This window comes from Sorex araneus, chromosome 1 (genome assembly GCF_027595985.1).
Source record: "Sorex araneus isolate mSorAra2 chromosome 1, mSorAra2.pri, whole genome shotgun sequence".
Taxonomy (NCBI): domain Eukaryota; kingdom Metazoa; phylum Chordata; class Mammalia; order Eulipotyphla; family Soricidae; genus Sorex; species Sorex araneus.
Genome location: NC_073302.1, coordinates 389,288,583 through 389,304,145, shown reverse-complemented (window position 1 = coordinate 389,304,145; position 15,563 = coordinate 389,288,583). Strand labels below are relative to the sequence as shown.

The 15,563-nt window shown below is 39.6% G+C and overlaps 1 protein-coding gene across 4 annotated transcripts in view; it reads left to right on the top strand.

Moving 5' to 3' along the window:
- CDK14 (cyclin dependent kinase 14) overlaps positions 1–13,103 on the top strand; it is a 685,298-nt gene extending 672,195 nt beyond the window's left edge. For all 4 annotated transcript variants that reach the window (XM_012935646.2, XM_055125412.1, XM_055125542.1 and 1 more), the window contains one exon: positions 9,481–13,103. The gene's annotated coding sequence lies outside the window, so the exon portion shown is untranslated. The remainder of the gene's footprint in view (positions 1–9,480) is intronic.
- The last annotated feature ends 2,460 nt before the right edge of the window (positions 13,104–15,563 follow it).

The window sequence follows — 15,563 nt, the reverse complement described above, 5'->3', positions numbered from 1 at the left end:
GCTTTGTCTAAAAAAAAATTAATTGGAATCAGCACGTTGGCATTAAGCTTAAAATGTGGAAAGTCGCTGCAATTAGTGCATTGTGCATCCATATGGATGTTACCAAACTGCTTTCAACTTAAAGGATTTAGGCTATTTTGAATGATGGACCTTCTGTTAAGCTTAAAACAAAGCCTGTCTATCTCTGCATCCATTTCAATGAATATTCTTTTGCTGGTCTCAAAGATACATTCTCTTCTGGGAGAAAGAAGCATGATTATCATAACTCAGAAATTAGTTATTGAAGTAGACTTGACTAATTTTCTACTTCCCATCACTCCCCAGCCCCCAAGAGCTTCAATGCAATGTTAGAATTACTGGTAAACAGTGACTACATATGTTCTAAACAAAACTTGTATTTCTAGAAAGTCATGAAAATATAACTCAAAAAAACCCACAACAAGCTGCTTGCAATTTTTTTGAATAAGTATAAAGTTTTAAAGCATTGTTTTGAATCCAGCATTTATAAAAAAAATATAGCATAGTATTATGTGTGTATGACAAAGCCTTCTGGAGGGAGATGGTGGAGTGCTTCAGTAAAATAGCCCAAGATGCTGACTGCAGGGCCGTGGGGATCTCTGGCGAGAAAAAATTTTCACAACAGGTATGTGTACTCTCCACACCCACCCTTGCATCATCCCTGGACTGGAATAGGGCAGTGCTTCCTAGGGTTTTTGTTTGGTTTTGATTTGGGGGGTTGGACAGAACGATAGTAGAACGGGTAGGGCCTTGCACATGGCCACCCTGGGTTCAATGCCTCCGTCCCTCTCGGAGAGTCTGGTGAGTTTCCAAGAGTATCCCGCCCACATGGCAGAGCCTGGCAAGCTACTCATGGCGTGTTTTATATGCCAAAAACAGTAATAATAAATCTCACAATGGAGACGTTACTGGTGCCCGCTGGAGCAAATCGATGAACAGCAAGACAACAGTGCTACAGACAATGCAGTGTAGTATACAAATAAGTGTATGTTGGGGAGTAGTGCAGTGGTACAGTGAGTAGGGTGCTTGCCTTATACACCGCTGACCCAGGTTCAGTCCTTGACTCCCTATATGTTTCCCTATGCCAGCCAGAGTGATCCCTGAGCACAGAACCCGGAATAACACCTGAGCACCACCAGCTATGTCCCCAAGCAAAACAAACAAAAAAGCATATGTCTATATATAAATATGTATACATGTTTGTTTGCATATATATAGTGTGTATATATATACATATATATAGGTAATAATTTTACTTTAGATATTTTTGTACTTATCCAGGTGTTTACAGTTTAGCAACCTTATTTTTCAATTTTATTTTCTATGATCATGAACTCTACTGAAGATTAATTTAGTCCAAAGAAATGATTTTGGTTTTTTTAAGTAGCACTATAGCACTGTCGTCCTATTGTTCATCAATTTGCTCGAGCGGGCACCAGTAACATCTCCATTGTGAGACTTGTTGCTACTATTTTTGGCGTAATGTATACACCACGGGTAGCTTGCCAGGCTCTGCCATACGGGTGGGATACTCTCGGTAGCTTGCTGGGCTCTCCAAGAGGGAGGGACGAATCGAACCTGGGTCAGTAGTGTACAAGGCAATGCCCTACCTGCTGTGCTATCACTCCTGTCTGTTCGTTTTCTTTTTAGTATAGATTTTTTTTTATTTTATTCTTTAGTTAGTGAATCACCATGAGGGTACAGATACAGATTCACACATGTTAGAACTTGTTTTTCCCTCATACAATGTTCACAAACACATCCCTCCACCAGTATAGATTTTTTAAAAAATCAAATGTAATCAATGCCCACAATCTCCAACAACAGCAAATCAAAGTGACATGGCATATGCAATTCTTTTGCACACACGCACACTCACGTGTGTGTGTATGTGTGTTTGTGTGTGTGTCTGTGTCTGTGTGTGTTGCAGGGAATTGAACCTAGCTAGGACTTTATATATTTGAGGCATTTGCTCTACCACTGACCTACATACATCCCAGCTATTTCTGGGTATTTTTCATGCAAAATCTTGAGGTGGTACTCGGGGAAGAGAAACCACGTTGACTTTGTTAATCACAAAGCAAGACAGAGTGTGTAGACTGGGTTGTGTTCATTCAGGCCTTGATTTTCTACTTATGCCAAACGTCTCTGATCACTCTCCAAATACCTTCAGAAATATCGTGTCTTTAGTGACCTCTGGAATCCTTGGTCCGGGGACCTAGATTAGGTCAATTTTGAACACAAGTTTATAAAATGAACACTAAAATGAACCTACAGAATCTTTATTGAATTGTTAAGAAAATTTATAAGAACTGAGAAGTACAAGTTGGCAGTGATGCAATTTCTGGCAGATATTTCTCTGGACTTAGTTACTAAAATACTAAAATACAGAAACCCAAAACCGTGAGGCCGCTAAGTGTGGTCACTCGACCTCATACCTCTTCATTCTCAGCAATGGAAAACAAATTACCAAATGCTTCCTTTTCAGCAGGTCCGACTTTAGGGGGAGACTCTCCAAACAATAATAGTGAGTTTTGTTGAAATATTGAATGCAATCAAAGTGAAAGTAAAGCAAAATTTATCAGTTACACAGGCGGGGGGGGGGCTAAGGGTGCGGGGGGGGGGTAGGGGCGTGGAGGGACGGGGTGGAGCTATACTGTGATTCTTGGTGGTGGAATATGTGCACTGGTGAAGGGATAGGTGCTCGAGCATTGTATAACTGAGACTTAAACCTGAAAACTTTGTAACTTTCCACATGGTGACTCAATAAAAAAATTAAAAATAAAAAAAATAAAAATAAAAATTCGGTAGATAAAAAATTTATAAGAAAAACTACAAAGCAGAATTGAAATTCACCAGATCACATAGATTAAAAAACTCACCCAATATGAGCACAAAAATACAAAAGTTGGTAATCTGCTCTATAATACCATAGTAGTCCTAGTTTGTTCTCTTATTACTGCATTTATGGAAATTTATTCCTTAGTCACTAGGTTTGGCACAAAAATGCCCAAATTCTTCCTTATTACCTGGAATAATTTTATATTCTATCTTAAAGCCTATTATTAGTGGCATACCTCTCTTTATATGCCAGTGTTTTGTACTCTATATATGAGGAGATTGGAATCAGTTTTATTTTATGTTAGAAAAAGGTAAACTCTAATCATTTGTCAAATTATATACATTGTTTGGTTTGAAGAGAAATAAATTTTGTAATTCTATACTGTCTTTGATATGATGGAGTTTGTTTTTTTCTGTCAATTTTTAATAATTCACTCACTGGCATCTTTATAAAAAAAAGTCTCTCAAATAATACAGAAATTGAGCACATTACCCTACAGCTCCACATACATCCTGATCAATATCCTCCTCTCAATTTAGGAGATGAAAGGAAGACCCTACAGTTGTTTTAATTTGGAAACCAAATAATCATTTCTTTCCAGCTATACTTAAGGTGGGACAGGCAAAAGGCCAGAGTTATCCTTTAGGAAAGAAAGAATCCTGTGGCAGAGAAGGGGGAAAACAAATAGCAAAACTTAGAGTAAGTAGGCCAGTGCGAGCGTGAGCCAGGGATCCCGTGGAAGCAGCCTGGGCTGGGGTCCTGGCCCATGCCATCCCCCCAGCACACAAACTCCACGTTGTCGTGCGTGGGGTTTGAGTGTGCATGTGTATGTACACATGGATATTTAAGGGGAGCACAGAGGGAATTAGAAGGCATCTGGCCTATTTTTAATTTGGGTCTGTTTGCTTGCATTTAGCACTTAAGGGCTTCCACATTCAGTTTGCTCAAAAGAGTGATGGAGCACGCCTTGCTTATGCCTCGAATCAGAAATGCATGAAGTGCAGCTGCAGAGATAATACATTTTCCCCAAAGGCTTTGGCTGAGCAAATTAGGTGTCAATGGGGTGCCTGCGCAGGCAGTACTCTCTCTAATTAGTCTCTTGAGCCTAGTTGGTGGCGGGTATGAGATGATCTAATCAATTGGTCTGTGTCTGATGGTTCGTGTAAAAATCCTACCAGGCAGACTCTCTCCCACAGGTCACCCACCTGCACAGCGGGACTGCTCATTTTCATTTTTCATCTCCTCCATCACATGATGCTGACAGTTGGTTTTAAGAAAATTGAATCCAAAAAAATATCTAGTTCATAGGGCACATGGGTCAGAACAAAGTTGCATTATGGGTACCGGAGATCCAATTAATTAATATTTATAGCCAAGAAGCTCTATGTAGATATTTCTGAATAAAGATTTTATCAATAAAATCTAATTTCTTGTTAGAAAACATTCATTTCTAGAGAATTAGAAGCTTGCAAACGTAGAAAGCAAGACAAAAATGGCATCCATTAATCTTACCGTTTATTCGGCTGGGGGCTGATGCACACATTATTGTGCCTATAGTTCCTATTCACTGTTCATTTTTATTGTGTGTGCAGTGCGTTTTAGTCATAAACTAGGTGTGAGAGAAAGATTTATATTGATATTATCTTTCACTTCCCTATATTTGTCACAAACCCTCTTCACCTTATCCATCCATCAAGTGCATGCTTGCATTTAGATTTTAAGAACTTTTTTTAGCAGTAAATTTACCTACCTTTTATGTAGTGCTAGATAATTTAATCAATACTAATGCTTCCCAAAGAAAGAAGAGTGATACTCTATGGTGCTAATGAACAAAATCAGGCAGAGCAGCTGGAGTAATTTGGGTGATAGAGTCATCTTACAGAGACAGGCATGGGTCTGGCTCTCCTTGCACTTCTTTTTTGTATTATTGGCACCTTCCATTAAATGATATTGTCCATACTAAATAATAGACTTGTCATAATCATTCTGCTCACCGTTTGTCATCCAGTTACTATTATTATAACTTACCTTTATTACATAACTCTGCTTGTACATGTGATTCTCCTGGAGGTTGCACTCAGAGAGTCAGAACAAAAGCAATGGCTTTAAAATATAAATAAGTAAATAACTACATAAAGGAGGATGAAATCAATCCACCTGAATAGTAGCACACCATGTACCCTGACAGCAACATGATTTATTGCTAGATGAAATAAAAAGCACTGAAAATTGAATCATTCATTTAAAATTAGAATGTCATTCAATTAACCAAAAAAAAAATGCTTTGCCCCCTGGAAAGAGCTAAACCTTCTCACCTATTATGGGTTTGGGGAATGGTCTATTTGAGAGGTGCCCATAAGTAAGAGTGTGGGCGGATTTGCTCTCAGTCCATGTTCCATGAAAGAATTCTGAGTTTGAGAATATATTCTACTCCCAAGTTTTCACATTCTTCCTGTCCCCCTTCCTTTACATCAGCAGCTGAGTACCTGAGCCCAGTTTGGGATATGCTCGAGGGACACAATGGTCAATAAAACCGAGAACAAAATCACGATGCCACGTGCCACTTTTCTTGCACCTTCGGAGGAAATGTTCCTACTCCTCAGGAAGGACCAAATAAAGCTTAACATTTCAGCTTGAGCACTGGGCCTGCTTTCCCTTAAGTGAAGAGGTGGAGAAGAGCCAAGCCATGATGATATCATTTGGGTGTGGGTGTTGGAACTTCATGCCTAGACACGCAGATGTTAGGACAAACCTGCAGCTCCCATTGGACCAGGGTCATCAGGCTTCCTGGAAGCACTGGAATCTCAACTGCCCTTTAAGGAGCAGGGCAGAGAAAAGACATTTTTTGACATTTGCTTAATAACAGTGTTAGGATGGTAGTGGGGGTGGAGACTCCCTGCGATGCCTGCAGACAGGTGTGCTTGAAATACTTCAGAGACAAGTGTTCTCTCCCTCCTTGATGTCATGGGCTTCGGAAAAGAGGTCAATGCCAAAATCAAAATGCATTATTCCATGGGAGCAATGGGTACAGTAAAAAGGTGAGTTTCTTCTTTCCCTGAAAGGACAAGCGTGGAGTGAGGCCTAAAGAGGGTGTTCTCATGTAGTTATTTTTGCTGGAATAGAGACTTCTTTAAATAGAGGTTTGATAAAGGCACATCTGAGGTAATCTGGCAGGAGTGAAAGGGTGAGCCACAGCAAAAAGTGTTTGTGGGAGCTGGTACAGTGGGTAGGGCGCTTGCCTTTTGCATCAAACTCGGGTTTGATCCCTGGTATCCCTGATGGTCTCCCAAGATTGCCAAGAGTGATCCCTGAGTACAGAGTCATGAATAAACCCTGAATATAATCGGGTGTGGATCCCCACCAAAAATAGATAAATAAATAAAATTAAAGTTAGTGATTACGCAGAGTTTGCACTTAGTAGTGGCAAAGAACATATGCAGGTTATCCATCCACCTCTGACCCTCTCCCACAAAGGTAAGGTAAAGATTTGGTCTATATTTGGCTCATTATTGAGTATGGGAGTTTACAAGAATAGAAGGTTGTTTTTTATTTTTCCTTGCCTCAAATCATATGCAAAACTCAGCTCAAAATGAATGGGGGATTTAAATATAAGAATGAAAACTAACACCTAGATCATTGGGGTGAATATTTGCAGTGATTTTCAGATGTAACACCAAATGACAAGCAATTTTTTAAAAATGAACAAGCTGGATTTTATCCAGATTTTAAAATCTTATGCGTTAAAGGGTGCTGTCAAAGGTAAGCCCCAGAATGGGAGAAAATATTTGCAAATTTTAGGACCAGGAAATAGTATAGTAGGTAATGTACTTGCCTTTCAGACAGACATTGGTTCAATCTGGTTCAGTCCCTGGCATACCATGTGGTTCCCGATTGCTCAGCGCAGAACCAGGAATAAGCTCTGGGCACAACCAGGCATTCGCACACACACACACTTACATGCGCGCGCACACACACGCACACACACGCACACACACACACTGCAGATTAGCTGGTTTGGCCTGATTTTTTGGCTTCTTGCCCCCATTTTTTGGGAAAAAACAATTGCTCAGTGCCCTGCAGTTGCCACTGACGGTGGTATCCTCCACTCTGGAAAACGTGTGATAAGAGATTAGCAGCTAAGATACCTGTAGAGCTCCTCTAACTCACTAAAAGGAGTTATTTGTTGACAAATCAAGGATTTTTTTCCAGATCTTTTTTTTTTAAGAACTATGATTTTCAAAGTTGAGTTTTAGGCATATAATATTTCAACACTAGTCCCACCACCAGTGTCAACTTTTCTCCACCACTGTTCCCATATTCCTTTCTCACCCCAATCTCTGCATGTGAATTTAATAAGCACATTACAAAGTTTCAGTAATTTCATCTTAGATTTCATTTTTTCAGGTTGTTGTCTGTGTTTTGGATATATGGCTATACCACTCACCCATATCTCTGGTGTAACTTATGCCCATTCACCCATTTCTTCCAGTTCTTCTCCCCTTTATTTCTTTCCTTCTCTGTCCTTCTCCACTCTAAACACTCAGGACAAGGGTTATCTAGGCATACCCCCCCTTTACTACTGTACATTTCTTTGCCCAGTTAAATCAATGATTTTAACAGGTATATCTCCAAATAGTTATGCAAATGATGAACATGAACATGAAGTGTATGCACAATCAATAGTAAGGGAAATAATATGGGAACATGATGTGATACTCATAGAGACCACTGGAATGTCCATGCTGAAAATTAAAACTAGAATTGTCTCAGCAATGGAAAACAAATTATCAAATGTATCCTTTCCAGCAGGTCCAACTTGGGGGGGGGGAAGTCCAGACAATAATAGTGAGTTTTTTTGTTGAAATATTGAATTTAATCAAAGTAAAGAGAAAGTAAAGTGAAATTTATCAGCTACACAGGCGGGGTGAGGGGCTGGGGGGGGGGGGGTGGGGAGGTTCTTGGTGGTGGAATATGTGCACTGGTGAAGGGATGGGTGTTCGAGCATTGTGTAACTGAGACTTAAGCCTGAAAGCTTTGTAACTATCCACATGGTGATTCAATTTAAAAAAAAATTTTTTAACGAAACTAGAATTCTTATATGAAATAACAAATGTAGGTAAGGGTGTGGAGTAATTGGCACCTGTGCATATTGCTAATGGGAGAATAAAATAATGCTGTAACAAACTGAAAATAGCTTGTCAGTTCCTCAAAAAGTTACTATAGGCCTAACAATTTGTCTCCTAAGTACCTAAAATAATATGGATATTACTTTATACAGATATATATTATTCTATATAGATTATATTGATATTAAAAATACCAGTATAAAAAAAATACCAGTATACAAATATTCACAGCAGCTCTGTTCACAATAGCCAAAAGGTTAAAAACAATCCACATATACCTCAGCTCATAAAAGGATAAACATAATATAGCCACATAATGGAATGTTAGTAAGCAATAAAAAATGAAGTACTAGGCCCAGAGGAAAAGCACAGTGGCTAAGAGCCCCTCTCTTGCACGTGCATGGTCACAAGTTTAAATCCCACACACACCATCCAGGAAAAAAAACATCACTGGAAACTATGAGTTGAACCTGAGGAAGGTGTGATTTTCATACCTCTTAAATGTAAAACTAGATTTTTTTTTCCTCTCATAGCCAAGGGCATGCTATGTAGAATGGAGTCCTTGATACTCTATGCAGCCTGCATGGACGCAGTAGGGTGACAGCACATGACAAGGGTTCCTCTCTTCTTGGGAAATGGATAATGTGGCACTGTAGGAGGAAGCAAGCAGACCTGAGCAAGCCTCGGTCTTCTCAGCTGAGGATGGGAGTTGGCTCTGGGATGGAATGGGACTGACACATCTAATCTCCAGGCTGCATGACTTGAGCCTGAGCAAAGCTTTTCACCCTCCTGGCACAACATTCTTTCCTATCCTTCAGACTCTGAAAACGCTTACGGGCCAACAAGAAATGTGGACAGGAGCAGCGGGAACATTCCTTCTTTTTTTTTGAGCTGCTCACTCACATGGAAGTAGTTACCCTCTTTAAGCTGGCGTGGTTGGGGACACTCAATTGCATGCAGGGTTATTGGGAAGAGGCTGGGAATCAGCTCATGCGGACCAATTTTCATTCTGCCAGAACGAGGGCTGATAATATGCAACCAAGGAATTACATGCAGCTGGATATTTAAAAGCATGTATGTGATCCATTTTTCTATTTCATGTTCATAAAAACGAACGTGATATGGTGTCCTATGATGGCCCCGCATGATGCTACAGGCGCTTAATTAAGACCAGTATTGCTACTAATGATTTGGGAAAGGAAATTTGCTGAATTTCGTTTTCCCTAAATAATCCAAGAGGAAGTAAGACCATTTAAATTCATGAAGTTACAATGTTTTAGGGGAAGGAAATGCAGTCAGAACACTTGTGTATCATAATCTAAGCACCGTTTCAGGTAAGGAAGCTAATCTACTTGACTTTGTACTGGGAGAGGCTGGAGAGAAAACAGGCTCATTTTGGCCTGACCAATTTTGATGTCTCGTGTCATTTAGGAAAAATGAATGATGTAAGGTTTTTTTTTTAATACATAGCATTTTCTCTTTTCCTCCTTCCAGGATTAAGTTGTCATCATCCTGGGAAGAAAAAAACACACACACATTAATGACGTGGCCAATAACACAAAGGGAATCGTGGATCAGTCTTCTTTCACTCCCTGTGGCGGATTTCACTTACAAGAAAATTGAAGCTGGCAAGACCCTGTTTTCTCTGCAATTTATTTAAAACCTTGCACGCATTTGGGTACCTTGTGATTTCCAAGAACTATGTGAAGATTAAGCTTTGCTTACTGATACATGGCATGTATTCTTTGCAGTCTTTTGTGTTTGATTTTATTTGATTTCCCTCCACAGTGCAGCGTCTCTGTAAAGATTTTTATGCTTTCACCAGCCATGTCTTAAATACATTAAGACAACACATTTGGTGTTCACACTTCTTCAGTAATGTCTGTGCTTGAAAGCCACATCGTGGCATGAAACAATGTGCGTTTTCTTTGAGAGCAGCACACATTTTGCAACCACGAGGAAGGAAATTCTTAGTGAAAGCAAACTCATGTTCTGACTGACTTGACAAGTTTGGTCCTTGACTAAGGACCCCCCACTTGTGGCTTATCTTTTGAGGATAGTGCAAATGTGGGTGGTTTCTTTTCTTGGAAATAGCTGCACATTTATGTACAATATCAGAATCTGCTTAGTGTCTTCAAGCCACAGAGTATGGCTGTTCTTCAGGTAGGTGGGAAGTAAAGAAGTAAATCTCAAGCATGAAGAACAATGGAGGGTCACGATAGCACAGCGGGTAGGGCGTTTGCCTTGCACTCAGCCAACCCAGGTTCGAATCCCAGCATCCCATATGGTCCCCTGAGCACCGCCAGGAGTAATTCCTGAGTGCAGAACCAGGAGTAACCCCTGTGCATCGCCGGGTGTGACCCAAAAAGAAAAAAAAAAGAACAATGGAGATAAACTGTCTACTTTATTGATTTCTGGAGATAGAGGTAACTTTTGTACAGGTTTACTTGGTCTTATTGACATCTTATTTTTGCCATCTATTTCTGTTCCACATTGTTTTCTAAATGGAGAAAAGAGTGGGGGATGGGATAGTTTGAAACTTGGCTGCAAACTTAATTGTACCCGCTGGATAAGCCCTGAAAGTCATCTTTACTGGTTAATATTTTAAAAGGGCAAATTTCAGACTTATCCAAAGTTTAAACATTCACTCATTCACAAGAAAGTACCATAGGAAAAATAAAATTAATTTTTTTAAACACTCCACGCCAATTGGGGGCATTTTTGGGTATCTTAACTTTTTACAGTCCTAGAATTACTGTTCAAATGCAGATTTTAGAGGCAATGCAGAAGTTCTTGCTTTGGAAAAGGGAAAAATGAAAGGCCAAGCTTCCCTTGTATTAGGAGTTGAGGATGCTCAGAGGAATGAAAGCAAGTATATGACCGGAGGGAAATGCATACCGTGCATGTGCATAGAGATGTGCTTAGATCCAGAGGGAACACTGCCTGCTCTCTCCCAGTGGACAGAATCCCAAGTAATACCTAGGCCAAAGGAGTCATTAGGACATTGCTCTAAAGTGTGAAGCCTTGCTCCTCAGCACAAGATTCCTTTAGAAATTCCTTCACGCACATTGGCTTACGTTTCCTATTGGAAAGGAGAGAAGAACAGTGTAAAATGGCACGCTTTTTTTCAGATCAAGTGCAGGAATCATGTACCACTTTTGACAAAGACTCTCTGAGAGTCAGGTGTGGGACAAGATTTTCTTTAGTCAAACCCAGTGTTTGTGTAGGAAATTGGACCCAGAATTTCCAAACATGAAAATGGTACCTTCCCTGACATAGATATGTCAAGGTCATAATCCATCCCATTCAAAAGTAGTGTTCATAGTAAGCTTTTAAGTGCTAAGCCAGGAATTGATCTGATTTCAGTCACTGATTGATTTTTAAAAAGAAAATGTCACCCAGAGTTAGAATGTTTACGCTCTGCTACCTAGAAATCTTTCCTATTATTTTTTTTTTTACATTCCATCCCATTGGAAGTTGCTGGAGGTGTTTCTGTTTCACAGAGGCTTAAATGAGAACTTCTTAAAGATGGAGGGAAAAAAAGCTACATGCAATCAAAAGTGACCCTTCCTGTGAATTCTTCTGATTTCATTATTTTAGAGACAAGGCATAACTTTTGAATTTTACAATGTTTAAGCCAAAAGCAATTGATGACTGAATCTTGCTTTTTGACATGATTTCTAAAAGCTCGAGAATTTGAAAATACTTATTGTTAAAGTACATACATTAGGAATGTTAAAGTCATTCAGAGATACAGGCCCTTGTCATCAGCTCTTGGGAAATGAAATCTAATTTTACTCAACAAAGTAAAAATTGACTTTATTATTAGAGAGGCAGACATATTAGAACATCATGTCTAGGAGGTTTTCAGCTCTTTCCCTGCCACTTCCAACCATACAGAAAGTTCAAAGTTTGGTTTTACTTCTCTCTCCTTTTCTCTCCCATCTGCTCTGACATTCTTCCTCTTCTTTTCTGCCCTCCTCAGAGTGAAGGCAGCCATGAAAATAATTCAACTGTTCATTCACAGATGTATTATTCTATTGAGAAAACATTGGAGAGTTGTGTGAGATTATTTTTATATGAAGGAGTAGCTTGAAATCCTACTATTGAAATCATACTATTCCTAGCTGGAATAGTATGAACACATTAGCATGGTGATTATATCATTGCACCGTCACTGCACACATAGTATTTGAAGGGAAATTTAGGACTTCATCTCCATTTTCTTCAAGGAACGATTTGTTCAGCTTAAATATATGAAATACATAGGACATGAAAGAAATGTTTGCAGAGCTCAAAAATGTTAAAAAAAAAAAACAGGAAGCAGCAGGCAGGCATGGCTGTCTATCCACCTGATACATGTGTGAGAAGCTATTTCTACCTCCCAAGAGTGATGAGAAACATTTCCAAGGGAACCTCCGAGCTTGTGGAAAATGCAAGACCTCGTGGTGTCCTTTCTTCAGTGTGTATATGACAGCCAGCATAATCCTGTCTTAGGTTATGCATCTATATAAGATACTCATCTGTGAATATTACTGGTTTTGTAATCTTTGTTATATAAGAGGATGTTTAGGCTGTATATACTGGGGTAGATTATTGCCTGCCCCCTATATAGAAGAATATGCTGCATAATTGCGCCTAACTTCCATCTCCCTTGCTGGCTTGTAGGCAGAGGAAAACATATATGTTGCTGCCTTGCAATTTTCTCATACATCAGAAAACAGAACAAAATAAAAAGTTCAAATAAGCAATCTCTATTCTCCTAACTCTTTCCACAGCAGCATATTTTAGAGGCACATACAAAATCGACATTCTCTAGTGGGGAGTGTATTTTTTTTAAATGCTTCTTTTATTCTTTTTTTTTGTATGATACAGTATGATACAAGAAGATGTGTACTTTCTAACAGGGAAGGTTGGTACCTATAAAACATACTAGCATTTTTCAAAAAACTATTATACTTCCAAATGATGCATAGTAAGGAGAATGGAATAATACATGTTGCATATTTGTTATCAATTGTAATTTGTCTGTATTATGAAAGATGTAATGGTTTGTCAACTGTCACTGTTGTTTTCTTGTAACATGATATGGAATAAAGTATAACAGAATCTCTGTACATTTTCTTGGTATTTCTTGGTGGGTGCCAAATAGCAGTATCCAAAATTTTTTCTGTATCCAAAAAAAAAATAGTATCCAAAAGTATCCAAATTTTTTTCTTAAAAACTCTTAGGTCTTAGTCCTGCCTTTACCAGTGGGTAAAGCACTTTCCCTGAACATTGCTGACGCCAGCTCTACATTTAGGTCCTGAACACTACCAGTAGTGATAATGAGCCAGGAGTAAGCCCTGAGCACACCAGCTGTGACCCTGCCAGCTTTCCTTTCCCCTCAAAATAAGGGGGGAAACCCTCAAGCACAACCATTCTTAAAAATAATGCAAAATAAGGTTTGAGCTACAGTACAGTGGGTAAGTCACTTTTGCCTTGCACGGAGCAGAACTGGGTTGGATCCCCAACATCTCATATGGTCCCCGAAGCTCACAGGAGTGATCCCTGAGTATAGAGCCAGGAATAAGCCCTGAACACGGCCAGGTGTGGTCCAAAAATTTTTTAAAAATCAAATAAGACCCCATCCCTGAAATAATGAGTGGATAATGAATGTGGCAAGGAGTGAATTAGCCAAAATGTTCCAGGAGTCAGTTACACCCTCAGTTTCCTTTATTTCTTATGCCAGATTGAGTGAAGGAGTATGACAACGAGGCAGTACAAATTTGTGAGCTTTGAGGATCTACAGTTAGTCCAGCTTTTACTGACACTTACCACAAACTCTGGTCATCTGGACTCGGTCTGGCTTTGTTTAATGATAATCTTATTTCTATTTTCTTGCCTCTTGCTTGATAATTTTACACATTTCCTCAAACGAGGTGAGTGAGGAACTCTTCTCTGAATACAAAGCAGTGCTTTGGCATGCCAACATTCTGGCAGAAACATACTGTTCTCCAACCTAAGCGAGCTTCTCGAAGCAGCGCCCAGGGAGGTCTGCACTGCAATCCTGGGACGGTGCAGGAGCCTGCACTTGGATGGATGGTGCCACCCAAAAGGCCAGTCTCATTTCTGTCATCACTGCCCTCTGAGCTAGATTGGTCCACTTCATGACTATAAGAAAACCCCTGTGCTTTGATGAGTTGCTACTAATGTTAAAGTCAGATACATTCATCAATTTTAGAAATTATGTTTGAATAATTTAAATCATATGAATAATTTTTAAAATACCATAGGGCCAGAGAGATAGCTTAATGCACTAGAATGAAACTTTGTAAGCAGAAAGCACAAGTTTGATCCTTAGGACCTTATGGTCCCCCAAATAACCACCAAGAGTGACTTCTAAGCACTCAAGCCAGGAGTAACCTCTCAACACTGTTGAGTGTGGTCCAAGAAAATTATTTTTTTTAATTTAATTTTTTAAAAAGGAAAATAAATGCTTACTCTTGAGAACCATGTTTAAAGACTTGGTCTGGCTTGCTCTTCAAGCCTGTGTCTCCCTTAGACATGTATCTCACTTGCTTGTCTCCATTTCTTATTCCAACTCTCAAGAAGTACTCTCATGAACACATACTTCTCTTTTTCTCTCCCCTCACATCTTTCTAAATATGTTTCAAAAAAATGCCATCTTACTTCACACCAAAAAAACCTGGTCTTTCAGGGCTGAGAGATAGTATAACAGTTATGGTATGTGCCTTGCATACTTCTGACCTAGGTTCAATCCCCAGCATCACATGTTCCCCTCAGCATTTCTGGGAATGGCCTCAGTAAGACCAGAATAATCTCCAGTACCACAGGACCTTAGCATGGCATATGCAGACCCTCACGTTGAAGTGCCAGCCTAGTTGACCTTCGGAACAATGTCCATCCTTCTCTCAAAGTGGGTCCCAACTAGACCCCACCCATCAGCAGCAGTTACCTCATGCTTGTGTCCCCTTGCATCTCTCTTCAAACTTCCGTCATTTCATCATTTTAAGCCCTTCACAAACTTATATTCTCACAAATCCAAGCAAAAATATTGTCAGCTAATGCATATTCCAACCCTGAACGGGTCATGAGAGGCATCACAATTTTACCTCCCAATTGGCCCTGCTGTTTACCCTTAATTAGTCATCGGTCCATGCCAAAGCATAGACCATTCTGCCAACACCAGGGGTTTCTGAGATGGGAGCTTACCTAAAGACAGGCTTCCTGGTAGCCACAGTAACGATCAACTAGTGAACCATAATAATCTAAATGGAAGCAGATTCAAATTATAGAAGTATCAAAAGAATTTCCTTCTCAATATTTTTTCAAGGGAACATAGTGTATGCCAGGCCCCCATTCCCACAGTTACACTAGCACATGGGTCCCTTGTTGAGATCATTCCCAGAAGCTCTAGTACTGGGTTTGCATTTTCAAGTTGGACAACATGCCAAGGTTTATTCAATCCCACTAAATTATTTTTTCCTATCAAGTATTATTTCTATCAATTTTTTTTTATCAATTTCCTATCCTTTCCACATTCTCTTGGTTGCTGACAACACACTGGGTCAAGG